Genomic DNA, 7,142 nt, shown 5'->3' with positions numbered 1-7,142 from the left:
AAAAAAGAAGAAAGAAAAAAGAAAAAGAAGAAAAGAAAATTAATATTTTCCAATCCTGAAAGTTTCTAAAAATTTATCTTTAAGCAATTTCACATTTTATTGGTTAAATGGCAAAGAAGTCAGCACATGTGACAATTCAGTAGTATTTATTGTTCATAGAAACAAATGTTCTGTTTTAACAGATTCATTCATCAGCTACCTGGAAGGAGTATCTAGTAACAGGGAAAGAAAACTCCACAGGAGTTTCAGATACCCTTCCCCCCTTAGCATAACACTAAACATCGTGCCACCAAAGTACATTTATTTAGCTTATGATAGAAATCGTGGGGGCAGATGATAAAAACAGTTAAGAATTATTGACGTCTGTCAATAAGGGGTCTTCTTCAGCATTCTTTAATAACCTGACTGCACTGGGTCATTCTAGGTAATTATGGAATGGACCCCAGGATGTAGCTGGGACCTTCCAGCCGGGATCCTTGAAGTCAGCTACAAGCCCATGTTGAGGTCGCCAGCCGCTGAGGCAGAGAGAGAGAGAAAGAGGGGAGACAAAGAGAGAGAAAGAGAGAGAGAGACAGAGAGAGAGAGAGAAAGATAGAAAGAGAAAGAAAGAGAAAGGGGGAAGAGAAAGAGAGAGAGAGAAAGAAGAGAGAAAGAGAGAGAGAGAGATACATTATTTTATATACAAATACAAAAGTGTTGATGTAGTTGTCATAAGAAATATCAGACTTTTTTGAACTCTTCTACTTATTTATGGTTTTATTTTATTTTGAATGATGTGGGTAGGGGATAGCAGGCAGCAATTTGCCCCCTACATGAGTCCTCATGGCTTTGCGCCACCAGCTGATTATTGCTAATTTTATAGGGGCCACTCATTACAATGTAATAGGGGCTATTTCCTTCTATTTTACTGTGCCTAATAGAGAGTGGTTCAAAAAGGCACCGAGAGTAAGCCAGCAACAAAACGCAATTCCTGAGACCTATATTTGGCAACAGTGAAAAGCCAACAAATGGGTAAAACCTACCCAACGAGTCTGTCCTGTTTCCACAGGGTAACCAGGGCAAATGTGAGACTGTACAGTTTAGAACAAGACTGCAGGCTTCTCTTTTGGAATCACCATGTCTTGGGTCTCCATTACCTCGAGTACTTTCTTGGTCTTTCTGAGTCTTCCCTGCATATGTGCACACGTGATTGTCGTTAATGCTGCAACGTTCCCTCTTCTGGTAGTCTGGGATGTGTCAGATAACACCACCAATTTCTTTAATACAGTCCAGAGATGAGCCAATTTGGAAAATAATGAACTAAATTGTAAGATCTAGTCATATCCCTTCTTAATTCGCTTAGATTTGATTTATTAATCCTTTTTGCATGCAGTATTTATGGGCTGATGAGGACCAGCTGGTCCAGCAGCTTCTCAGCCACAGGTTTCTCAGGCCCTGTGAATGAAGAAAATGGGCAACTGAGTAGTACTACACCCACCCTTGCGCCTGGAGCTCTTTCTCTCTGAGAATTTAAAATCTGCTTACAGGTTCCATATTCTTATATGATGCTTGTTAGGACTCAGAAAATGATATCTTAAAACGAAGGCCTCAGAAGCAAAAGTTTTTCTCTGACCTTTTCCTGACCTCCTGTTTCTGGCCCCTCATTTTCCCCTAAGGCCAGCCATGGAAAGTAGAAGTCCTCTTCCCCAAGGGGGGTCATAGAAACCAGAACTGCTTTTCCGCCAAAACCGGCATAAGACCAAAACATATTACTCTAATATCCGTTCCCCTGCCTTTTTGTATAAAAACTGGCCATAAAGAAATTATTTCGGCCAGGTGCAGGGGCTCATGCCTGTAATCCCAGCACTTTGGGAGGCCAAGGTGGGAGGATCGCTCAAAGTCAGGAGTTCGAGTCCAACCTGGGTAACATAGTGACATTCTGCTCTAAAAAAAATAAAATAAAATAAAAATAAAAAAATTAGCAGGAGACTGAGGCAGGAGACTGAGGAAGAATGATTGTTTGAGCCCAGGCATTGGAGGTTGCAGTGAGCCATGTGCTTGTGCCTTTGCACTCCAGCCTGGGCAACACAGCAAGATCCTGTCTCAAAAAAAAAAAAAAAAAAAAAGAAAAGAAAAGAAATAAAGAAATGATCTGATCTACCTTGTTTGACTGTAGGTTATAAGAACTCTATTCCAGAGAGGGTCCTGCCCATACCCAGAAGGCAGGAATCCTACACAGAGGCCAAGAAGAACCTGAAAGAAAATGTTTTGCTGGGTTTCCCCACGGAGTCTATTACCATTAGCTCATATCCTTTTTGCTCGATCATATTTCTACACAGCTGTCCATACTTTGTTGAACCTAAGCATAAAAACGAACAGTTTCCCCTGTATCTTTGGGTTTTCATTCTGAAGCCTCCTATGTCCCATAAAACCATGATAAATACATTTGTATGCGTTTTCTCTGATTAATCTGATTTTTTATCAGTCATTTTCAGGGAAGTCTTCCCCTTTGCCCCTATGTGTTTCATTCTAGGCTTTGCAGAGGCTGGAGCACTTCTATTTCTGGGCCCAGTGCCATAGCTGTTAGTAATCGATTCTCTTTAGAACTGGAATTGTCAGGTTGTTTCAGGACTCTGGTTTGCTTGATTTCCTTCCTAGGACACTTGAGAGTTTCGATACAGAGGCTTCCTTTTCTCCAGTTTTCAGAAATAGAGAAGACCTTTCCAAGAAAACAGGGAGGAAAAAGGATAGAGAAGTCATTCAATTTAGAAGAATAAGTAGATCTTTTCTCTATCAAAACACAGAATTACAACAAATGTAGTTTAATGATCTGAGTTGGCTTTATTGCTGTAAACCAAAAATAAAATTCTAAGCCCCCCAACCATTTGAATGGACCCCTCCTCTCAGCCAAAGTTAACCTGTAAAACTTATTCCAAAGTTAAGCTGTAAAACTAGTTCAGGCCATGATGGGAAGGGGGAGTTGGATATGCCTCATTACAATTAACATCAACACAGACCCTAAGACTGACAGAACAGGCTCTTTAAGTCTGATAAGAAACATTTACAATCTATTCTCTCTGAAGCCTGCTACTTGGAGGCTTCAACTGCATAAAACCTTGATTTCCACAACCCCTTATCATAACCCAGATATGCCTTTTTAAAAAAAATTCCAGATCTTTTTTTTTTTTTGAGACTGAGTTTCATTCTTGTCGCCTGGCTGGAGTGCAATGACGTGATCTTGGCTCACTGCAACCTCCACCTCCTGGGTTCAAGCAATTCTCCTGCCTCAGACTCTGGAGTAGCTGGGATTACAGGCACCCACCAACACATATGGCTAATTTTTGTATTTTTAGTAGAGATGGGGTTTCACCATGTTGGCCAGGCTGGTCTCGAACTCCTGACCTCAGGTGATCCGCCCACCTTGGCATCCCAAAGTGCTGGGATTACAGGTGTGAGCTACCGCACCCTGCTTAAATTTCAGATCTTTAAGTAGTAACTGAATGAACTGCCAGTCAGAAAATCTTTGAATCTGCATATGACCTGGGATCCCCCACTTTCAGTTGTCACACCTTTCTGGACTGAACCAATGTACATCTTACATGTATTGATGGATGTCTTATGTCTCCTTAAAAATGTATAAAATCAAGCTGCAAGCCAACCACTGTGGCCACACGTCATCAGGACCTCGTGAGGTGTGTCATAGGCACGTCCTTAACCTTTGCAAAATAAACTCCTGAATTAATTGTGACTTGTCTCAGATACTTTTTGGTTTACATTGTGATTCTAGAATCGGGAAATACTTCATCCTACAAAACAGAGTAAGTGTTCCAATGAGCTGAACAGTGGGGGTTGGCTTTATAGACAGAAAAGGCTGAAGAAAGCAGATTGGTCATTGCAAAGTTACTTTCCTTGTAAGGCAGAGACAAGGAAACAAAACAATAATAGAAAGATAATGGATGAGTTAGCATCAGGTTACTTTTGGCTACCCTTTCTGTGTAAAGATTAAAGCAGAGGGAACTTATCATCATTATCATGCCAATTAAAGATTGAAACTGGCCTGTTTTGGAAAATGACTGTTATCTCTCCTGATTTCTTAAAGGTTAGATAACAACTTAGTTTAGTAACTTGGAAACACTGCATGAGTGACTCCCTTTTGATTTTTAGTCTGGTCTGTTGGGGCCTAGCACAGGAGCTTAGTCCAAAACAGTAGCCTTCTCCTTTCGTAGTTCATAAGTGTGATGATTGGGTGTTCATGATTGTGTGTGCGATGTGCCTCCCTCTAAACCTTTTTCACATGAAAAAGGAAAAAAAAAAAAAAGAAAAAGAAAAGAAAAAAACTAATAAAGAAGAAAGGAAAATAAAACAATAGAGTCCTATAATTTTATTTAACAAATAGGCCACGGAATGGGATAAAATATTTGCATAACACAGATCTGATAAAGTACTGGTATCCAAAATGGGCAAAAGACCTAAAAAGACACCTCACCAAGGAAAATATAGGCTTACCTTATTTTATTGCACTTCACTTTATTGGGCTTCACAGATACTGCATTTTTTTTTTTTTTCCAAAGTGAAGGTTTGTGGCAACCCTGCATTGAGCAAGTCTATTGGCCTCAATTTTCCAACAGCATGTGCACACTTCATGTCTTTGTGTCTCATTTTGATAGTCTTTGCAAAGTGCAAGGTGAAGCAGCAAGTGCTGATGGAGAAGCTACACTAAGTTATACAGAAAACCTAGCTAAGATAATTGATGAAGGTGGCTACATTAAACAGATTTTCAATGTAGATGAACAGTCTTCTGTTAGAAGAGGATGCCATCTATGACTCTCATAGCTAGAGAGAAATCAATGCCTGGCTTCAAAGCTTTAAAGGACAGGCTGACTCTCTTGTTAGGGGCTAATCACTTTAATGTGGCTGGTCACTCTAAGTTGAAGCCAATGCTCACTGACCATTCTGAAAACCCTCGGGCCCTTAAGAATTATGCTAAATCTTTAGTTGGGCATGGTAGCACATGCCTGTAGTCCCAGCTACTTGGGAGGCTGAGGCAGGAGGATCATCTGAGCCTGGGAGATCGAGGTTGCAGTGAGCTATGATCATGCCACTGCATTCCAGCCCGGGTGACAGAGCAAGACCCTGTCTCAATTAAAAAATAAAATAAAATAAAAAGAATCTTGCAAAATCGACTCTGCTTATACTCTATAGATGAAATAACAAATCCTGGATGATCATGCATCTGTTTACAGCATGGTTTACTAATGTTTAAGCCCAATATCAAGACCTACTACTCAGAAAAAAAAAAAAGAAAAAGTTCTTTTGAAATATTTCTGCTCATTGACAATGTACGTAGTCACCCAAGACCTATACAAGGAGATTAATGTTGTTTTATACCTGCTAATACAACATCTATTCCACAACCCATGGAGCAGTGAGTAATTTTGATTTTCAAGTTTATTTAAGAAATACATTTTGTAAGGCTATCACTGCTACAGACAGTGATTCCTCTGATGGATCTAGGCAAAGTAAACTGAAAACCTTCTGGAAAGGATTCACCGTTCTAGATGCCATTAAGAAAATTCATGATTCATGGGAGGAGGTAAAAATATCCACATTAATGGAAGTTTGGAAGAAGGTGATTCCAATCCTCAAGGATGACTTTGTGGGGTTCAAAACATCAGTGGAGGAAGTCACTGCAGATGGTGGTGGAAATGGCAGAGAACTAGAATTAGAAGTAGAGACTGAAGATGTGACTGAATTGCTGCAATCTCATCAACAAATTTGAAGGAATGAGGAATTGCTTCTTATGGATGAACAAAGAAAGTGTTTGTTTGTTTGTTTTGTTTTGTTTTGAGATGGAATCTACTCCTGGTAAAGATGATGTGACCATTGTTGAAATGACAACAAAGAATTTAGAATATTATATGATTGTAGGTGACAAAGCAGCAGCACAGTTGGAGAGGATGAAAGAAGTTCTATTGTGGGTAAAATGCTAACAGACATCTTTGCATGCTACAGAGAAATATTTTGTGAAAGGAAGTGTCAATTGATGTGGCAAACTTCAGTTTTTTCCCATTTTTAAAAATATCAGAGCCATTCCACCTTCTAGTAATCACCACCCTGATCAGTCAGCAACTACCAACATTGAGGCAAAACCCTATACCAGCAACAAAACTATGACTCACTGAAGTCTCAGATGATTGTTACCATTTTTAGCAATGTTTTTAAATTAAGGTATGTACTTTAAAAAAATACATAGTTCTATTGCATACTTAATAGACACTTATAATATAGTGTAAACTTTTATATGTGCTGGGAGACCAAAAAATTCATGCAACTTGCTTTATGGAGATGTTCACTTTATTGTGGCAGTTGGTACTGAACTCACAATATCTCTGAAGTGTGCCTGTATACCAATGGCAAATAAACAAATGGGATACTGCTATACCCTACTAGAAGGTATAAAATACAAAACAGTAACAACACCAAAAGCTGGCAAGAATGTGGAGCAACAGAAACTCTCATTCATTACTGGCAGGAATGCAAAACGGTACAGCCACTTTGGAAGACGGTTTGGCAGTTTCTTAAAAAGTAAACATTCTCTTACCATAAGATCCAGCAATTGTACTCTTTGGTACTCCCAAATGAATTAAAAACATGCCCCCACTAAAACGAGCACATGCTTTATTCTTTATTGCCAAAACTTGGAAGCAACCAAGGTGTTTTTTAATAGGTTAATGAGTAAACAAACTGTAGTACATCCATACAATAGAATATTAGCACTAAAAGGCCACGAGCTAGCAAACCATGAAAAGACACGGATAAACCTTAAATACGTATTGCTAGGTAAAATAAGCCAATCTGAAAGACTACATCTACATACTACATCATTTTAATGATTAATATATAACATTGTGGAAATATGGAGATAATAAAAAGAACAGTGGTTTCTAGGAGTTTGAGGGAAGGGAAGAAGGGAAGGATGAATAGTTTGAACGTGGGATTTTTAGGGCAGTGATATGATTTGGATCTGTGTCTCCACCCAAATCTCGTTCAATTGTAATCCCCTATGCTGGAGGTGGGGCCTGGTGGGGGTGATTGGATTATGGGGGTGGATTTCCCCCTCAGTGCTGCTCTCATCATAATGAGTGAGTGCTGGTTGTTTAAAA

General features: G+C 39.4%; 1 pseudogene; it reads left to right on the top strand.

Moving 5' to 3' along the window:
- Positions 1-4,193: 4,193 nt before the first annotated feature.
- LOC116275612 lies at positions 4,194-4,279 on the top strand (annotated as a pseudogene).
- Positions 4,280-7,142: the final 2,863 nt, after the last annotated feature.

This window comes from Papio anubis, chromosome 6, assembly GCF_008728515.1.
Source record: "Papio anubis isolate 15944 chromosome 6, Panubis1.0, whole genome shotgun sequence".
Taxonomy (NCBI): Eukaryota; Metazoa; Chordata; class Mammalia; order Primates; family Cercopithecidae; genus Papio; species Papio anubis.
This window is presented reverse-complemented; position numbering and strand designations above follow the sequence as displayed.